The sequence below is a fragment of the Euprymna scolopes genome, chromosome 40, assembly GCF_053919585.1.
Source record: "Euprymna scolopes isolate OS-2025 chromosome 40, ASM5391958v1, whole genome shotgun sequence".
Lineage (NCBI taxonomy): Eukaryota > Metazoa > Mollusca > Cephalopoda > Sepiida > Sepiolidae > Euprymna > Euprymna scolopes.
The window spans coordinates 4019946-4041767 of NC_136521.1; the positions used below are offsets into that span (position 1 = coordinate 4019946).

The window sequence follows — 21822 nt, forward strand, 5'->3', positions numbered from 1 at the left end:
GCCTTTAAAATTCCGTAAATATCGGATCTGTGGAAAGTAGCCGTATTTTTTTTTTTTTGGTTTTTGTTATTAGTCAGTTTGTAACTTAAACAAAAAATATAACTTTCCTCAGACATTTACAGAATTTTAAAGACTTATAATCCCTATTAAATATACTTTTAACGCAAATAGGTCACAGAGCAAAATTGTTTTTTTTTTTTTTTTGTAACTTTTTTTTATTACAAATTTCCCAACATTATTCTCTTTAAAATGATTCACGCCTGTAATAGTAATTATAGCTAATGATGATCGTAAAGAAATGATAACTTGGACTGAATTCGAACGCCTTACGCTGGACTTCGTCTGTTCATCGCATTTGGTAAAATATAGAACGCAGAATTGTGAATAAAAGAGAGAGGGGAAGGGGGGAGAAGAGAGAATGTGTGTGTGTGTGTGTGTGTGTGTGTGTGTGTGTGTGTGTGTGTGTGTGTGTAAGAGAGAGAGACAGAGAGAGAGAGAGAGAGAGCAGACAGAGAGGTGGGTGAAGGGAGGATCGTTGATTGAGCGTGGAGGTGGGGGTAAAGAATGAAACTAGAGAGACGGTGGAGGGAGGGGCCGAGTTGTATAAAAACGGAGGTAAGGTGCGCACAGATTGGCATTGTGATTCTGTGTGTCAGTGAGACTCCTACTTTCACCGACTCGTAGAGAGAGAGAGAGAGAGAGAGGAAGAGACGTTTTGGTTCCTACTCAACTGACCGCAACTTTCTTGGTTTCCTCATTTTTAAACTGTAAGTAGATTAAAAAAAATGTCTTTATTATTTGAAAGTTTAGCTCTTATGTTACTGACAGGAACATCCGACGTTGCCCGGAATTGGTACTTGTCTAGATAAATGATGTTTTTAAACCAACGCATTCCAAGTGAAAACATTACGTATTTACGTGTCGTGTCGAAATTAGTAAAAATGTCGAAAAAAAAAGTCCCAGTAAAAGATGTGCTGGCTGGTGGATGTATTTTTAACAAGAAACCCATTCCCAATTTACGTTCTGACATTTTGCTTAAAAATTGTGGACTCTTAATTACAATCCAGAGAGATAAACCAGTTTGTCGCTCATAATTGGTCGCACAACTCTTCCTGGTTAAAACGTACGATAAAACTATAGATTTCTTTTTACTTGTAATTTTTTATATATATATACTAAAATTTTATAAATTTTTGGAATTTATACTAATTTCGACATGACGTAAGTTCATAATAGCGTCTTCACTTGGTTTAGCTAAAAGTAAACATCAGTTTATTTGCACAAGCCCCCCCCCTCCAGATTTAACGAAGAATTCTGTGCCCCTGCCCCTCCCATCGGACTATACAAACTTTAAACTATTCAGCGTTTATAGGTGGTCGGACCTGAACGAGCTTTCTTCCCTGCCGTAAAATTAATTCCTGTTCCCCTTTTTTTTTGGGGGGGGGGTGAATTTTTACGACGTATCTCAACGTATTATAAACACCCCAACCTCCCTATGCTAAGAACGGCTTTCGAAATACCCCCCCCCAACCTCGAAAGTCGTCCTTAACATGGGGAGGGGAAGGTGTTTTATAACTGTTCTGTACTTCCGCCTAACAATTTAATAATAATAAAAATATATAACTTGAACTTAACCTGAAAAAACTATTAAAAATAGCGCGGTACAAAAAATACATAAGCACTTAGATTTTTAAAATTTTATTTAACTTTTAAGTGGGGGATCACTTTTCAATTATAACGTTTTATCAAATTGATACCCCACTTTGCGGTCAATCAGCACACCTCTTAAGATGTCGCGGTGCCGCTAACAATTTATAAGAACGAAAAGAAATTTTAATTCAAACTGAAATAATAATTTAAAAGGAAGAACGACCGCAAAGTGGGGTATCAATTTAATAGAATGTTATAATTGAAAAGTGATCCTCCCCACGTTAAGTCATTACATAAACTTAAAAAAAAAAAATCCTGCTAATACGAAAGTTAAGTCTCTGATCGATAATCCGCAAAATAAATAAAACATGAAAAGGAGTTTTTACGACAGGGGTAAAGCTCGTTCAGGTCTGGGCAAGATCCTTAAATATAATCCGCGTTGAAATTGTCGATAAATGTTGTCTTCACTTCACCCCCCCCTTCCTCAGTAGGGCGTTTCCCTAGAATCTCTGAGGAAGTCTATATACACTGGCTCCAATCTGAGCCCCCACCCATCTTTCTAATATTTTTAATTCCTGTATTTTTATTTTATTTGATACTTACTCAAATTGACATATGACGAAAATTAAAGTAAATAAAATACGGAAAAGCATGATGTGATGTACGTAACGTACTTGCTACAGAACGAAACTGTCATATTCCAAAAATCACTTAAATCGATCAAGTAGTTTTATTTAAAACTAAAATTAAAAATGACTATTTTTAGCGATTTTACTACTAAACTGCATTGAACGTAAGGCTGAGTTTTCATCTCCCAACTTAAGTTCTCTCCTTCCTTTTTATTTGATCGGATTTAATCCTGGCGGACGGAGGCGCTCTCCGCCGCTCCGCTCCGCCTCCTGTTAGTTGTAAAACTTTTCTTGAATAAATACTTGATCGAATTACGTGATTTCTTGAATATTTCATCTCCGTTCCCTGACTGGTACGTACATAATACAAACATTTGTGTTTTAACTTTTAATTGCCGCCATAAGTGCTAATCTGAATATGCACCATTTCTTCAAGTAAGACCCGTATTACTGAGATATGGCGTGAATGCAGACCTGTTATATCAGTACGTCTTCGACCAAAATTACTACTCCTGTAATTTTTTTTTTTTTTTTTTTTTTTTTTTTTTGTATTGATATTCATATTAAAATCTTTATATTGCTTCCCTACTAAAGCAAAATGTGACAAGGTCATTTTTAATGTGTGGGAGGGGGGAGCAGCTCCCTAAAAAAGGGGTACTCTGGCAGTAGCCAAAAATAAGTCTCCGTATAAAGGGCTTCCGGGTCCCCCTCTATTGACCTAGTCCAAATTAACTTGGACAACATCAGAATAGATACTACACTTTGAGATATTAAATTTTTATTCGCTAGAAAAAAAAAAAAATACAAAATGGAGAATGAACAAGATTTAGGCACAAGGCCAACTTCAAAAGAAGTGGTGGGGGTGAGGTTTGGTTGGTCCATCTCGTCTCTGTTTGAAACTTGAGAGGATTTCTCTCTCCGCACACTTTGATCCTGGCCCGAAAGCCAAGAATCCTTTTTTTACTTGTCTCTCCCATGAGGGCAGTTAGACACAAGGTCGGGTTTTAACGCTGGGGGGGGGGCTCCTCTCCCAAAAGGAGCACTCTGTATCTGTCATGAAGGATTTCTCAACTAAACAGACCAAAAGAATGAAGTGCAGCATCAGAACAGATACTGCACTTTGATCCTGTGTGTGTGTGTATATATATATCATATATATATATATATATATATATATATATATATATATATATATATATATATATATATATAATATATGATACATCTGTCTATACTTTTAATGCTGGCTTTATTTATGGTGTCTTTTACATATATTAAAAACCCTTCCCAATACTTTGCTGATGAGGAAACTTTGTTTGTTAAAAATACTATATAAAAACTATTGTCCGTGGCTTAATGTCTACCACAATAAAAACATTGTTTTCTGAAACGATCGTACAAATTATTGATTTTGTTGTTCCTTCTTGTGAAACGGATTTTTAATTTAATTCTAATTTGAATTTTAAATTAATCACATTACTGTATGTGTATGTATGTATATATATATATATATATATATATATATATATATTAGTTTATTGCCGTTGAAAATTTTCAATGTTAGGGTTGAAAAGCAAAAAATCACAAACAAGAAACTTAGGCAGGAAGCTCTATAATGAATTAGGGGGAGGGGTGAGTCCAGGGTCTTTCTATTGTCTATTCAACTTATGAAATTACTCTTGCCTGGCACCATTTACCACAATACCACATTCGCACCATGGAGTTAAACTTACTTAAATTTCCCAAGCGTTTTTATAAGTTGTGTATGTGTCTACATTTTTTAAATATATAAACAGAAAATAGTTAATTTGTTAGTGTTTGAATTTGTAAAAGTTCCATATAAAAAGTTTGTAGAATGAAGTCGGGTGAAAAAAAAACTAAAACACAAAAAATTGAAATAAATAAAATGCCTATTGGTATGTTAGTATGGTCCCTCCTGGCTGTAATCTGAGTATTAGACCCCCACTGTTTTCTGGGAACCGAAAACAAGCAGGTCGGTCTCTAGTTGGGATTGGGGTGATTTACTGGGGGATGTGGGGAGGAAAAAATTATGGAGGGAAAATAGGGGTGGAAGGTGACCTTTTAAATGAGGGAAAGCTCAATGAATCATGGATCGGGCAGACTCGGAGGTTCTCTAGTACCCAAAAAATAAAATGGGAACTGGATCTAATTTGTACCACCGGTCAAGTCTTTTTTAAAGGTCTAAGGCTAATCTAGTGGGGTGGGTTCAGAAGCACCCAGGATCGTGTGCCATGCAAACCTAGCTCCTCAACAGATGCATAAACTAGTGTTATGTCCCCATCTTCTATTGAAATCCACTTGAGGCAACCTCCAATCGCATCTGATCTTTACTTCAAGCAAATGTTTCAAGTGTAACCAGACGTGTGCAGCCCCGACAGATCGCTGACTCGTTTTCACACTGCTAGTTTTCCTCTAACAAATAAATGTCTAGAAACAAAAACCAACGTTCAATAAAATGTATCCATATGAAATGGAAGAGAAAATATTTATTCAAACTCCTGCTTTCCCACGACTAAATTCAACTGAAACTTTCCACCGTCCGTTCTCTTTGCTGTCGAAACAAGGACTGCCATCGTGCTTTCAACTCTTCCTTTTCATAACTGTTTCAGTCTGTAGCAAATCAATGCTACATGTATATAACCGAGCCTTCTACAAATGAAGATTTTCTTTCGCCATCCGACAGGAGAGTGGCGCACCTGCTTGTGTGTGATCAGACCTGTGTCTCCGACAGATTGCTGACTCTCAATGTTGTGTATTGTGCGTTTTTAGTTCAACTATTCCTCTTACGGCTGGATCGTCATTTTCTCGATGGGAATACCCGTGGTTTCACAAAAGTAGAAATATAATAAATCGTGGAACAAAGAAAGGAAAAACACAAACGCCAATGTTCACATATAATTGACGGTTGGACTTGTGTGTGGTCGTCTTCGTCTTCATCTTCGTCTTCTCCTCGTTCTATCGATGTTACGTTCGTCTCTTTCTGTTTCACGCTCGACTCTAAAAGTGTCTAACTCCCATCCGCCGCGATGGGCATTTAGTTGTCAACTGTTGGTATCTGAGGTCGCCCCCCCCCCCTGGCTACCGGAAGCTGCCCTTTCCTGTTTTATCTCTAGGTTCCTATTGTCATTGTCAACTCTAAAAAGCTCGAGTTAAAAATACCCAGAGATTCATTGTTACTTCCTATCTATTGTTTCCTGTCCCTTTGTCTATTGCCCCCCCCCCTCTCAGCACTTAGTGGCTCAAGTCCCCCTCAGGTCCACTTTATAGTATCACGTCATCTAAGCTTCAACCTCAATCGTATGGTAAACAATCGGATCCTGATCTGAAACAGATGTTCCCTCGTAGACCTTTCTACTAGGTTGGCCAGAAAAACCATTTTCTCCTCAGTGGCGGATCAATGTTGTCTATAACGTACATGGTGTCAAGGAAAAGCGGGTGCTCAGTGTTAATGTGAGCCATTACCTCTTTGACATACTCCATGAGTCCCCGAAGTCAGCTGCAATAGAAAAGGGCGTGCTCAGCCATTTCAATTTCATGGTCATTGCAGCAGCGACCCTCACAAAGATTTTAGCATCTTTGTAGTTTGGCAAAGAGGGGCAGTGTGTTCTGGACCATTCGCCAGGTAAGGGAACATTCTAAATTGTTAAAGTCTCGTCTTGCTGCCCAACTCCCCTGAGTGAATCTCCTCCTCTGACCATCACAGCCACTCTCATAAAGGATCTGAAGCGATACCCACAACTAGTGCCCGATAAAGCTTCTTCCTAGGCTGTGAGAGGACACTGGTCCTCAGCAAAGTTCGAAGTGTGACTCTGCATTTGGCAAAGAACTTTTGTTTCCCCCCCCCCATCAGTTTACAACGGTATTCAACTGAAGAGTCAGGACTGAAGTTGGGAAAGGTGCTTCCAACCGTGGAGATCCACTGGACATCCTCTAGCGAATGACTCGGAAAAGCCTCTCAGCTTGTCTGTGGCATGAGATCAGGCAGTTCCAGGCCTCCCTTGCTTGGACTTTGGGTACAGACCTCCCTGCAAACAATGCTTTCCCTTCTCCCATAGAAGTGTGGGTCCTGGATATGACCTTAAACTATATCCGATGGTAAGGCCCCACCTTGCGGGCTTTGGGGAGTGTGAATGTTCCCAGGTCCACTCTGACCCGGAGTGGTAGTACCTGTTAGGGTCCTAACTATGGGTTGAATAGAAACAGACTTGAAAAAAAAAAAATATATATATATATATATATATATTATTAAAAAGATTTTCTTCAAAATCACTGGATTCAGCATTAAATAATCTGAAAAGGGTTGATATGCCGTAAAACAAAAACCAACCAAACCATAGTGAGTAGAACAGCTCCATGAAAGCTTGGAGGCCTTCACAGGAAGGACTGTACAGATATCTGGTAAAGGATGAGCGTGAAGACGTAAGTGGCGCATGCCTCTGCCCAACCCTTCAAGGACCGTTTCATTCTAATCCAAGTCTTGACCGACAACTCTACCTTTGTCTGTACTTTCAACCAGTTTTTCCAGCTGTAGACCTGGTCCAAACTAGACACCAAAAATACAGACCGGGCCAGCAGTCTAGCTGAATATGCCCGGAAGCATAGCGTCTCCATTCCAGGTTTCCAACTACAGACTTACTGCGGTTAAAGATGGCACCTGTGACTTCTTCGTATTGAACGAGTGCCTTAGTCACCGATTTTATGTCTGTATGCCTAGACACGAACACTGATATCATCGGACATGAAAACCCTGCTATTTTGTGCAGGACTGGTGTAACCACTTTGCCCTTTAACTTGCAAAGGAGGGGGTTCCAGCGCCAGGACATAACAGGTGACTGCAGGCAGCCCTGACGCATCGACTGAGAGAAAGCGGCTGACTCTGAAACCTACCATTGATCTGCACCGCTACTGTCGGCCTGTGGTACAGAACAGACCCACTTGCAGAAGTCTGGATCAAAACAGGCATCCTCTAAAACGGATCCCAGGAACCGATGGTCGATCCTATCGAAAGCCTGGGACAGATCTAAACTGATCAGCACAGCTTCAGTGTCATCTTCTATTCCCTCTAGGATTGTACGGATCAAATGCAGATTGTCATTAATCCACCTCCCCTTCACCGTATAGCTCTGGTCCGGTTTAATCAAGTCGGTGATGACAACCTGCAGGTGATTCACAAGAACTTTTGCCAAATTCTTTAACTCTGTGCTTAGCAGAGTCAAGGGCCTAAAATCCTCCAGATTTTCCTCCCCACCATGCTGTTGACCTTTCATAATCAAAGTGATCACTCCTTTGATCCCCTGCCCATGAATGGAGCCCTGAGCAAACCAGTAGTTGAACATGTCCTTCAGAATAGGGACCAACATGGGCGACAGCCTTAAGTAGAATTTTTAGGGAAGATCATAGTCCCAGAGACTTGTTGTAGCTGACCTGCTTCAACGCAGTAACGATTTCCTGTTTTGTGACCGGACCATCACATCGAGTCGGCCAAATAGCTGCCAAACTCCTCAATCCTGAGTCTGGGTAGTCGGGCGAAGTGCTCCGATAAATGCTCCCGAAACCCCCCTTGCTTATCTCGCACGTCAATACGAGGGTGTGTCCTTCCAGGTTATTCACTTTACTATTCGATGTAGAGCAGCTTTACCCTCAACGGCGTCAACATCCGCGACTATACCGACATACAGAAATTCAAGTGTAATGTAAACTCATCTTGCTGCTCAAATCCCTACATAGTATCCCTGCAATTCCCAGATAATAGCGGCCCTGTCGGTGGGGCATTAGAATACGCCGACTTCCCCCCTGCAGAGGGTAAAAGTCCCTCAATGGGAGTCCTGGATATGACCTTAAACTATATCCGATGGTGAGGCCCCAGATTGCGGGCTCTGGGGAGTGTGGAGCCACCCTTTAATTACCATTGCTCCCAGCTCCACTCTGACCCGGAGTGGTAGTACCTGTTAGGGTCCCAACTATGGGTTAAATAGAAACTGACTTGTAAAAAAACAAATATATTCTATTAAAAAAATTTTCAAAATCACCGGATTCGGCATTAAATAACCTGAAAAGGGTTGATATGCCGTAAAACAAAAACAACCAACCAACCCAGATAATAGTCCCTACATTGAAGTGGCACTGTTTTGTTTGGGATTAAATTACAATTTAAGTGTTTAGTTTGGTGATTGTACAAAAAAAAGGTGGCGGATCAAACAAGGGAGATTATTTTTTAGTGAAACGCGGATGATTTTATTTTTTTAAATTGTTAGGTAAAAGTACAGAATAGTTACAAAATTCTCCCATGTTAAGAACGGCTACTTAAATGTTACGGTGCACGTACGGAAGTGGTATCCCCCTCTGTATTTTTTTTTTTTCAATTTTTCAGCAGATTATTATCGAATGAACACAAGTTTACTGAATTATCAAAAAAAAAATTTGTACAAATATTAAAATATTTGCAGGGGTGTTCAGTTTCTAATGCAACGTTCTAGTAAATCGATCACCCATTTTAGAACCACTCAACGTTTTTATGCCAACTTTTGCGAATTTTTGTTTTTCCTCAGATTTTAAAGCGAAATTAAAAAGGCTAAATTGTTTTAAAAAGGCGAAATCTGGCCTAAAAACTTTGAATGATTCTAAAATAGGTGATCAATTTATGAGAATATTACATAAGAACTAAGCACCCTACAAATATTTAAATATTGACTTTGTGTTATTCATCGGACTACTGTTCTCATCTTGAGTGTGATTTTCATGTTTCGGTTGATATAACCTCCGACCTTCTTCAGGAATTTCGAGCGGAACCCTTTATTTACTTCACGGGGGTAGTGTGCTCTTGTTCTGTCAGCCATGACTGGATAGAGGTCCTAAGTAATTCGCAAATTTATTTTTCGATCACCCACACTGAGGGTCCTGGATATGACCTTAAACTATATCCAGTAGTGAGACCCCAGCTTGTGGGCTTTGGAGTGTGGAGCCACCCTTTAATTGCCATTGCTCCCAGGCCCACTCTGACCCAGAGTGGTAGTATCTGTTAGGGTCCCAACTATGGGTTAAATAGAAACCGACTTGAAAACAGCAAATATGTTCTGTTAAAAAATTTTTCTTCCGAATCTTTGGATTCAGCATTAAATAACCTGAAAAGGGGGTTGATATGCCGTAAATCAACCAACCCACACTGAGGATTGAAACTTCAACCTTCAGGAGAATATCATCTTTACAATTGATTTTCCCAGTACTCTAACCACTGTGCCATGTGTCCTTGCGAGTTCGACAAACCTTCCAGACTTTTATATAAAGTTTTTTTTTTTTTAATTTTGTTAAACAATTTCTGCTGTTAAACTACAAACTTTTTTTAAAGTTAAGTAACGGACAGTAGGCTTCTTTTTTTTTTTTTTTTTTTTTTTTTTTTTTTATCCATCTGCCGCCTTTGTACAAGCAGCTTCTAGTTTTATCATGGATTTCTTTATAGGAAAGATGAGATAAAGTTTGGCTAAGATTCCAAATGGAATTTTTATTTGTGACTTCGTATGCTTAGTATCGTCTGCCTTTTACTCTTTATTTCGAATCGTAATCGGCTTCGGTCATTTCCGGGACTGACTCTGGATTCTCCATCAACATTTGGAATTGCCGTCATAAATTGCCAACCTCCTTCACATGTCCATATATGTAGATTGAAGTGTTTAGATTTAACTTGAGACTTCTTCGATATGCTAGAGTCGAATGGTGCACAAATGGATACTTAAGAATACGGGCCGTGCTGAAATAATGAATCGTTTAGAAATACATTCTTAACATAAGATGGAGCTTTAAGTGTACTGTACTTTCACCTAACAATTCAATAATCGATACTGTAAAACTTAAGATCCTATCTAAAAAGAAAAATAAATAAATAAAATAAAGCACGGTCTTGCATTTTTTTTTTTTCTTAGGTGTATGGTCCTGTGAAGTTCTAGGGGGTCCATCCTCTCAGGCTTTGCCATGTCGCGTTTTCATAAGGTTATTTTATTAATCGAAATAAAATTACAGGTTGGTAATGGATCGAAGGGCTGATTTTTACATTTTCACCCCAAACAAGGTGCAGTGTAGGGGGTACTATCAGGGACAAGTTGTAGGAATGCTATGTAGGGAGTTGAGCAGCAAGATGTCTGTTCACATTACACTTTTACTTCTGCATGTCAGTACAGTTGGGAAGCAGGAACCCGGGAGGGAATTCCAAAGTCTCCAAGTTTTGTGGATGAAGCTTGGAGTAGAAGGCTTTCCTGTGTAGGGGTGAGACTTTGCTGTTTGTCGGGTATTTATGTAGGAGGGGGTACAAGGGTTTGTAGTTCGTCAGAGCATTCACCATTGAAATACTTGTAGAACAGGCAGAGGGATGCAACATTTCGTTAATGGGACAGAGGTTGAAGCTTAGATGACGGTTCAAGACCTATCGGGTTGGCGACTCTTTTAAACCCTGTCCAGGAGTGAAACTAGTAGCAGATGCACCAGCCCAAATGTGACGATACTCTATGCATGGGCGAATGGTGGCCTTATAGAGGTATAGGATACTTTCAAGCATAAGTAAAGTTCTAGCACGGTAGAGAGCCCACTTTCCTCGCAGCAGCGATGGCAATGCCCTCGATATCTGTTCCAGCTCATGTTCCCTGTAAACGTTAAGTCGAGGAGTTTGAATGAAATACTTTCAGGTAATGTCTCTTTAGCCATAGCTATTGGTGGTTGGGAAGGTTTCTTGTAATTAAATAAAAACGAGCTTAGTCTTGGCAGCATTGAATGTTACCATCCATTTTTGACCCCTATTCCACTATGAACTGGAAGTCTTTCTCTAGGATTTCCGCCATTGCTTTGGATACGTGTTCATTCGTTTTGTTGTCAGCAGTTGTCAGCGTGATGTCAAAGACGAAGCTCAGCTGATCTGACAATGACTGAGACCTCATAATTGAGATTCCACACCCTTTAATCATTGGGCCAAGCCTCCTTGGACGAAAATGCTTTTTCTTAATTTTTTTTAACAAACAAATGAAACGTTGGAATGCTAAAGAAAATATCTGACAAGAGTTGGGAGGTTCTCGTTTTCAATGTCAAATGATACTTTCGTCTGCCTCCTTATATAGACATTGACCCGTGCGTTTAGATTTTTTTTTTTTTTTTTTTTTTTTTTGTGAACTGCTTAAAAAACATACTCGTGTGCACATGTCTCGGTTTCTTTCTGTTTTTTTTTTTTTTTTTTTTTTTAAACTAATTTAGTGTTACGTTTTAATACCTACGATGTTTGTTTACTATCAGGATCTGTGGAAATTCCAGAATCTTTCATATGTAATTTGTTGGCATTCTGTGGATGTTTAGCATAAAGAGACGCCTTGATATTATTGTACCTATTTACTATGCCTCCCCACGGGACAAGTTAGACACAGGATCGTTTTTTAACGTGGAGAAAAGGTACAAAAATAAAAATTATCTCAGTCATGAAGGATTTCTCCTCCACCGAAAGAACAAGAAAATGAAGTGCATCTGAAGAACAGATACTACACTTTGATCTTGACCAATTGTAGCTCTTTTACTAAAACTGCAAAAGTATTTATCTAAGCTAGCAAGAACACCCGGCGTAGCCCAGTCGTAAAATACGCTTAAATGTATTTTAATTTATGCAGATTCCATATTGTCAATTTTCTATCAATTCTTACAAATTATAAAGTTTAAAAAAAAAAAAAAAAAAATTAATGACCCGTCTTTAACCCACGTACCCACACTTCCGGCACTTCATTAGACCCACTGTATAATCACTAGATCTAGGACAACAGCATATTCTTTTGCTTTGAATCTCTAGTGTATCCGTTAATATCTTTTGTGGTTCTCAGTTGATTAACTGTGTCGGATTTATACTAGAGTCAAAAAACGCACTCGCATTATGAATGATGACCAGTCTTTAACCCACTTACCCACACTTCCGGCACTCCTTAAGACCCACTATATAATTACTCCAGTAGGTGTATCAGAATTTTTGTAGGAATTTTTGACACCCTTAACACGAAACTGCAAATAAAATATAAAACTCGTAATTTCTTTTAAAAGTGGGTTGTTTATTTTCTTTATGGATTATACTTTCAAAATAAACTATTAAAGTTGTTTTAAAACGTAATAGAAATATTTTTATTTTTTAAAAAAGTAATGAATTTTACGAACTCAATATTTTCAATTTTTAAACTTTAAAAATCTATCAATTTTTCTATTGATTCTATTTTTATATTTTCAGGGTCAATGTGAAATTTTATGCTCTTTCCAATAAACCGAATATAATTTAGACAAACTTTTTTTTTTTTTTTTTTTTTTAAATTCACGCCTCCCCATTTTCAAGTGTCTATTAAAAAGTAAATAATTAATTTACAAGTTTTATATCACAAATTGAAGAGAAAAGGTCAATAATATATTCAAATTTAAAACAAAAAAGTAGTGTCTTTTTTTTTTTTTTTTTTTTTTTTTAATGAAACCTTTGTCCTTGCTCCTTTAATTGAAAAAAAAAATTAGGGCTTGAATTACATTTTTCGAGTAGTTATAAGCTTGGAAAGACAGGGGGTCGAATAATTCACGCCTCCCATTTTGAAATGTCTATTAAAAAGTAAATAATCAATTTACTCCGCAAAGTGTTATAGATCACAAATTGAAGATAAAAGAGCAATAAATAATATATTCAAATTTAAAACAAGTTTTTTTTTTTTGTTTTTGTTTTTGTTTTTTTTTTTTTTGTTTTTTTTTTTTAGTACTTTCTCCACATCGGATTTCTCATTTGTTATCACTGTACATTTTTAAAATAAAGCACTTCTACATTGTGGCGATCTCTTGCATATACATCCAATTTTTTTTTTTTTTAATGTCTGCAGCAGAAAAGAACTACTTAAAATAAATAAAAAAAAATAAAATCTTAACAAAATATTAACATTTTTGAAAAAGTAAACCGATACGAGAAAATACGACTCTTAATTCAATCTAACTTGATCCTATATTAACAAAAAAAAAAAAAAAAATCCCCACTTAAATGAAGAAAAAAAAATACCAAACTCGCATAATTTTATTTGAGGAAATAATTTGGCATTAACTACTTTCAGGAGCTGATATGCCATAAAACAAAAACGAGTCTCCATTGCCTTACACTTAACACGGAACGAAGAGTTCATATTCCAAAAATCCCATACATTGATCAATTTTTGGTGCTTGTTCATCATATTCCAAAAATCATGTAAATTGATCAATTGTTTCATACTCGACACGGAATATAGATGTTATATTCCAAAAATCACGTCAATTGATATTGATATCAAGTTTTTGTGCTTATATTCCAAAAATCACGTACCAAATTTTATTGCTTAAAGCAATGTATTTATAATTTCTGGGGGGGGGGATATGCATTCAGAAGTGATTTAATTTCTTAAAATCAGTGGGGGTGGGGGAAGCAGCACGATTATGTTGACGATCTTTAAAACTACTAGTGCTTCTTGTCTAACTAATGTTTTAAATTTTTTCATTTTTAGTTATAATTTAATTTTTTCGTAGTTTACTAGAATATAATCGATAACAAATGTGCAAATCGAATGCTGTTATCTTAGACGGCTTTAAGTAAACTCGATAAGAGGCTCTACCTCTTATTGACCCGTAGTTGCGTTTCGGTTTAAGGTAGCCTTTCTGTCGCCTTTCGTGCCTGAAGTTTGAAATCGTATGTTTAAAAATGGTGAAATTTGAATTTCACTTAAGTGTTCTCTGCTCTGAACTATACAACAGCCTCACCCTCATCTCCCGCATCTTTATATGGCATTTTCGACATTAAAACATTTGTAATGGAGATTATCAAAATATAAGAAATCTGGAATGGTTTATTAATGTTTTACATAACGCCAAATAAGTCTCCTTGGTAAGACCTTGCCCAGAAATGTGACACCAAAAAAAAAAAAAAAAAAATTGGGTATGCTTGTTATTACATGTGTAATTGTGAATGTTTGTGTACTTTAGTGCTTGGGACGATTCAAATATTTTTACCGATTCCGATACAATTTCCGATTCTGATTTTTTATAAATCTCTAAATATTTAACCATAACTTTATTTTGTCACGGTTTAAAGGTGTATATCTTTTCTCAAACGTAAACACAAGCTTGTGGTGGTGGTGGGGGGTCATCTATAAATTTTAGCTTTAGTGGTAGTTTTAAATAGTATTTATTTTAGTACTATTAGCATTGGAAGATTTTGTTTTGAAATTTTTATTACATTTTTCTCTCCAAACAAGGCACAGTGCCACTTTGATGTAGGGGGCTACTATTTGGGGCACAAGTTATAGGGATACTATGTAGGGAGTTGAGCAGCAAGATGTCTGTTCACATTACACTTGAACTTCTGCATGTCAGTACAGTTGAGGAAGCAGGAAACCGGAAGGGAGTCCCCAAATCTATCAGTTCTGTGGAAGAAACTATTAGAGTAGAAGGGCTTACCTCTAGGGATCTGCCGGAACAGGTACTACACTTTGATCTTGGCCCGAACGACTAGGCAACTCGGAGTTATTATAGATCTTATTGTCCGTAACATTTTTTTTTTTTTTTTTTTTTTTTTTTTTTTTTTTTTTGTGAAACAACCATACCTCCTTCCCTCTCTCTCCCCTCTGCACACAAGGTCAATCCAGGTATACTGATATACTAACAGGTTGCATGGGCGTCGAAAGCAACCAAGTGCAAAGCTATGCAGAAAACGTTTATTTTATGACTAATGTAACCAACAACAATCTGTTAATTACGAACAACCGTCATCTATTGCCCATCCTTCATTTCCCACCCCCATCCGGACGTGAATGCTGCAGAATGCGAGCGCAGGAAGTACCAATTCTTTGAGTACAAGTAAGGAAATCGTTCTTTAGATTCTTATTCATTGAAGATACTCCCAACTCACGAGGAATAGCCGACCTAGTTCTATATGAGCCCCCGCCCCACCAAATATCTTCAATGAAGTAAAGGGTGTATCGTGTGGTGACACGTGAAACAAGTTCAAATCACGTTGACGCACCTGTTTTCGTCAGATCACTGAAGTTAAGCAACGTTGAACCGGTCTATTACCAAATGGGTGACCATGTAGGAACTCTAGGCGCTATGTGCTCTCCGCTTATCTCGGCATTGTTTCCAATCGTCCAGAACCTCCACTGGTTTTTAACAATATTGACTCGGGTTAGAGATTGTGCAACTCTTGCCGCAAAAAAATTCTAGGTGCTGGCACCCTTACAATGGGTATCCATAGTCAGTGAAGACTGAAGGAAGCCACTAGATGTGTTACCCATATTGTTTCGCTGTATCACAACTCTTCAGTGTGGCTAGACGAGCGTCCATCCCAAACTAGATAGTTGATAGCTTGTTTATTAGACCATTGGGATGGGCGCTGCTGGTGATATTTTACAATGCTTTACCCAAACATTACCGGTAGGGGGGGGGGCGACTTTGTGCGATCGTAAAATATGCTTAACTATATTTTAATTTGTGTCCCGATTTCGTATATTATTATAGTCGTGATTTCAGAAGTAAAAAAAAAAAAAAAAAAAAAAAAAAATTTAGGTGCCATCAGCTAGGATCGAAACTGAAAGCAAAACTCTAGCATTCAAAGCTGGTGACGTTACCACTGTATCAACGTGACGCGCATATGAACTGATTAAAAATAAGATGAATGCACAAAATGTATAACTTTTTTTTTTTCAATTCACCGGGTAAAGACCCATAGAAAAAGATCTGTAAAAATCCAGTTTTTTTAAGTCCCTAGCACCGCTCTGTGACTTTTAGTTTCGGAAGAGATAACGTTTGAAATATGGATACAGGCCTTTATATATCAGATTATCAGTATTCCTTCATATTTCCTTGTAGAAAAAAGTTTAGTGAAAAAAGTTATTTAAAAATGAATAGTTTGAAAATATGGAGAGGGATAGACTTAGCCTATAATATTATATTAGATTAACTGACACTCTCACAGTGCTCCATTTGTTTATTTCTAAAGAGGTTTGCAGAAATGATATAGTTTAATATCTACAATCGGTGTATTAGAAAATGACTGCTAGTCAGGAGATTCAGACCCAGTCAATCATCCTTGACTTTCATAGGTCAGAACGATACCTCTGGGATGCGGGTATAATACAGTAAGCAGAGACTTCTACGACCAGAAGTCTGAATGTTGCGTTTGACCACTTTTTTCTTAATTCCCCAGACAGGGCTCAACTTTAATCTGAAAGGGGTTTATAATCTATGCATCTAAAAGTGTTTGTGTGTGTGCGAGCGCTTCTCAACCTATATACTCAAATTTTTTATCTAGACTTGAAATTTGGTATATTGGGTAGTCAGATGTGTGGAAAACTTTGTTTTCATCTAGAAATAGGGGCTGCTAAGGGACCAAAATTGGTACATTGGTTATCTGATTTGGAAACTTTTTCAAAGCTTTTGTCAAGCTGGCCTAATGGTTATCGTACTTTGACTTTGTCTTTAGGTTTTGGTTTTGATCTTGACTAGAATATTTTTACTTGGAGAAAAAAAAATAGTTGCATGCACTTTTCTTTTTTTAGGAATTTAACGTTACGTTTAATGCCGGACAACAGTAAAAAAAGTTATACAAGCCTTATGCTCGCAGGAACAGCAGCAGGACATCTCTGGTCAACATAGACTGAAGTTGGGCCAGACAAGGCTTGCTATAATCGTTCCAAATCTGGATGGTTCGACTACATCACTTTCAAAAATTGGTTTGACTCTGTGGCACTTCCATACTGTAGGAAGCAGCGAGGAAAAAAAAAAAGGCTCTCATTGGTAACAAATTGTCATCGCACTTCAGTGAAGACATCTTAAGCAACGTGAAAAGAATGACACAAAGTTCATTTGTCTTTCACCAAATGCAAAGAGGTGGCTGGTTACTTTTACTGCATCTAAAACCAAGCTCCCATCTTTACATCAACACTGATCCCCATCTGGCATCAATTAAAATGGATGGCTCTCGTCTTGGGGAGGCTCCATGTTTTGACAAGCTTCTGGGTTTGACCTTTACTCCTGATCTGAAATGGAACACTTATATCAAGTCTGTTGCCAAGGTCGCCAGGAAAATAGTGGGCCAGAAGATCTCGCTGCTGATGCAATTCTCTATCTATATAAAAGCCAAGTACGTCCAAGGATGGAGTACTGCTGCCTCATCTTGGCAGGAGCTGCTAAAAACAGCCTGTCCTGTATTGGCAGAGTACAAAATAGACTTTGTGGCCTAGTGGGGAATGCCCTTTTCTCTTCCCTGCAACCTCTCCCCCACAGTGATTGTGAGCCTGTCTTTGTTTTATCGTTATTTCCATGGCAAGTGCTCATATGAGCTCCAATCTCTGGTCCCCCTCACCAATCTTTCATGATAAACACCTGTCTGGCTGAAACCACTGTCAATAATTTTCCCCGCTCTTTATCTGTGCCTAAATCAAAACGTAAATTCCATGAACAAAGTTTCTTTCATAGAAGTGCACGCCTGCGGAACTCTCTTCCGTTTGCCTATTTCTCACTTGACTACAACTTAGATGTCTTCAAGTCCAACATAAACAAATTCCTGATGAACCGCCCCCTTAAGACACTTTATCAAATCTCCAATACCTATGATACTATCCCATTGATTACTGTACACACAATAACCCTTATCCCCGAGTGGCTTCTGGGCCTTGATAAGTAGTGACTACCATGTAAATAAAAAAAATAAAAAAAAAATGCAACACACTTGTGTCAGCCACTGGATGTTGCTTTCTTTGCATCAGTGAAGCTAACCCAAAAATTCCAAAGCACTGTCAAAACAATTTGTTTCCCAAACTTTAAAAAAACCCTCCTGTTAGAAGAACTAACAAACCAAAAAGATCTCATGGCAGGATTCCAGAAATGTGCAATATTTCCTCTTGATGAGCGTTAAGTTCGGAAACGCCTTCCACATCTGATCTGTCGGAGTCAGTGAAGTCTTTATTTCAGAGCTCCAAAACTTCGACATGGAGAAAAATTTTGAACAGCCAGCACCAAACGAAAAAAACAAAAACTGGAAATTGCTCCGGGAAAGAGCATTTCAACAAGGCCTGCAGCAACACCAGGGAATAGCAGAGATGCTGCTGATGTCCCCTGTGACAGCAAGTCTCCATCCCAGCTACACGGATTAATAGAGCAATTTAAGATGACAATTAAAATTTCATTGAATCTCAAAATCAATAAGTAATTAAACACTTGAAGCCATTATTTCGTGTTTGCTTGCGCGTTTGTCTTGTATGCAGATTCAAGTGAGGTTTTCATCTTCATAAAATGCAACTTCCATTTGCACGTACGAATGTGAATCTTAGACAGGCTTAGTCCTGATGACCTCAAAGACGTGTGCAGAACAGGAGACTTTGTTGGTTTGATCACAGTGAAGAAAGTTATTGGGTCAGTAGATTAAGAAAAATTGAAGCAAGAAGTTTACTTCCCAGGTGAAGTCTAAGAACAATATGGAGGACACAAGAAAAAAGGACTTCAGAGAAAGAAATAAAGACCTGGCCAGAGATAGGTAAGTTTGGAAGTCAATTTCTTAAACCTGTCCAATACCTGCCGTCATATAAAGCCAGTTAAATCTGAAAGATTTAAATAGAGCAAAATGTTAACCAGATACGGAAATAAGATGGCTTTGGTTTATAGAAGATCCTTCCTGAGAGTGGAAACATGTCGGTTATCAGACGTGGACTGCTGGTCAAATCATAGATGATCTCTTCACCCAAATATGTTAATGAAAATAGCATAAGGCTTGGCCAGCTTCAAAGTGACCCAAAATAAATTCAGAAAACCTTGCTCCTGTTGAATATTGTTGTTGGCTTGACAGATGCTATAGTGAAAAAACATATACTGACCCCAAAGAAGTTAATGACTTTTGTATCTCTTCGACAGATTCTCTTTCTATCCATTTTTTTATTTTTTTTTTTTTAGCATAACTAATTTTCCCACCCTATCTGTGCATAAATCTAAGCACAAATTCCATAAACAGCTTTCCTAGAACTGCACGCATCTGGAATTGTTCCACTGGCCTGCTTTTTAGCTTATTACAACATGGTCGTCTTAAAGTCCAGTGCAAACAAATTCTTGTTGAGTCGTCCCTTTTTAAATAATCGAATTATACCCAATTTCCACCACTAAGAATTACTATGCTATTGTTCCACTGATCTCGGAAACTCAACTCTTATCCTCGAGTTACTTTTGGGTCTTGATAAGTGGTGGCGCCCTTGCAAAAAAAAAACAAAACTTTAAAAATGAAAAATCTTGAATTCTCTAGTCGAGGATCCAATTGATTTGATCGAAAAATTGGCGATTTTTACCGATTTTGATGACAAAAATTATTGGAAGTGTGGATCAGTTGTTGATCTTCAATCCCGGACAACGTTGGGTTTCCCTGCGAGTATGGAAAACTAAATAAAAGTAACTTGCTCCAACCGTGCAAACTTAAGATTCTTGATAGCTAGATAGATACCGATTAAAAAAAAGCTCAATAGAAAATAGAGCTCATTATAAGAGAAATAAATTAAAACTAAGTTGAACTTTACACAAAATTATTGTTCGACTGAATACGAAGTTCAGTCAAACAATAAATTGGGATTGTAAATTTCAGTTTAGTTTCAATTTTCTTTCTCTTGTACGTGTTTTAAAAATAAAATTATCCACTGACACGTGTTCTGTCGTCTACGACTCATTAGAGCTATGACAACAGCATATTATTTTCTTTGTTTTGATTCTCGGGTATATATCCATTAATATCTTGGTGATGTGATCCTCGGTTGATTGTCTGTTGGATATTTACTCGAGGGTAAAAACAATGGAAAGAATATGCTGTTGTCATAGCCCTACTCATCATAGTGGCTAAATCTAGCGAGATTAAAAATCAGGACCCGCATGGTAAGAAGCGTAAACCTCTACTACTACGCGACTTCCTTTTCCATTCCCCTTTTCCCCGTGCATGCTCATACTTTCACTACACCGATGAAGACTGAAGGATCGGTCGAAAATTATGTACTTGTAAAAAAATTTTTAATTTTTTTTCATAATATTTTTGTATTCCTGCACGTCACCAACTGAAAACGAATAAAGAGAAGTTATAAGCTTATACTTTTCGTATTCCTTTTTATACATTTCCATATATATATATATATATATATTATATACACACATTTTTTTTTTTTTTTTTTTTTTTTTGCGTGCGCCGATTTTGAAACTAAGATGCTGGCATCTGTCTGAATCCGACACCTTTTTTCACGACTTCAAACTTCTGTCGCTCTAAGAGTACAGTTCTAGCTTAGCTACTACAAGTCTTCGAGGCTCGTAGCGGAGGAGGAGGAGGGGGGGGAGTATTCCTAGCGTTTAATTAGAAAGCATTCCAAAGCGTCGAAGGAGTGGACGGAACACTATACCATTTTTAGATATAAGTAATACAAGCATTGGCTGCTCTACTACACCCCCTCCCATCCCCCCCTGCGTGTTAGTGACTTCTGTTTAAACATTGACTTTTTTTTTTTAAGTTTGGCAACGGGTAGGGGAATGGGTGTTGGAAATAATGGGAACTATGCCTAAGCGTCAATATGCATTCCGGGGGCTTCCTTACTTTCCAGTCTGCCGACCTGAAAATGAGTAATTTTTAACTATTCACGTATTTCGTCTGAGTTACTGTGACCCAGGAGAGATAACAACGGAAATGAAAGGGAGATATCCCCCCCCCCCGTTTCGGACTGCTTAAATCTTGATTGTTGCTGTTTTCCTTTCATTCCCCCCCCCCGCCATATCCGTCTTTGTACTCGCTAGCTTCTTCCGGGCCTTGTTTTTATCGTTGGTAACCTTCAAATAATTTCATCCAATACATTCTGTGGCTTTCTTACTTTCCCGTCTGATTTTTATTTTAATAGTATTTTTTTTTTTTTTTTTCCTGGGGTGGGAGTGGGTCGTTTTATTTTGGCCCTTTTGCATTCCCCCGGACGTCGCCATTTTTGTGTTTTACTAAACTGTCGCCAGGTGGCGTTTCTGAGAAACGCCGTTTCTCACCACAAAAAAATTGTAACTATTTTGTTAGTGAAATTGTACTTTAATTCCGAAAATGTTTTTGAAAAAAAATCCAATGTTTTAATTTGGAAAATGTTTTCATTTAAATTATTAAATCGTTCAGAAAAATCCAATTTTTTTTTATTCAAAAATTTATTAATTTCGGTACTTGTACAGTTTAGTCAAGACATTAAAAAATGAAAATATCGAAAAGGGTTATATTGTACGTATCCGTTTTGGACTGAAGATCTCTGAAAAAAAAATTCATTTAATTTGATAGTAGTTTTTATTTTACAGCAGAAAAACGTTTTTATGAGAGCGCGTTGAACTGAAGTCAGCCATTATGGAATTTGAACTCGCAAAAGGGAGATAACTCCATGTAAAGCGCCGACACTCCCTCCCCATCTTTATTACTAGCTTTTCCTAAAAATCGAACCTTTTGCTCGGTATCATAACAAATTGTTTTTTCGCTGTAAAATAAAAA

At 37.7% G+C, this 21822-nt stretch overlaps 1 protein-coding gene across 2 annotated transcripts in view; it reads left to right on the forward strand.

Annotated features, from left to right (window-relative positions):
• Positions 1-462: 462 nt before the first annotated feature.
• Positions 463-21822, forward strand: part of LOC145265355 (gelsolin-like protein 2) — a 123917-nt gene continuing 102557 nt past the window's right edge. Inside the window, exon 1 of one of the 2 annotated variants that reach the window (XM_080121127.1) lies at positions 463-767. The gene's annotated coding sequence lies outside the window, so the exon portion shown is untranslated. The remainder of the gene's footprint in view (positions 768-21822) is intronic. The other variant, XM_080121128.1, reaches the window with a different exon arrangement.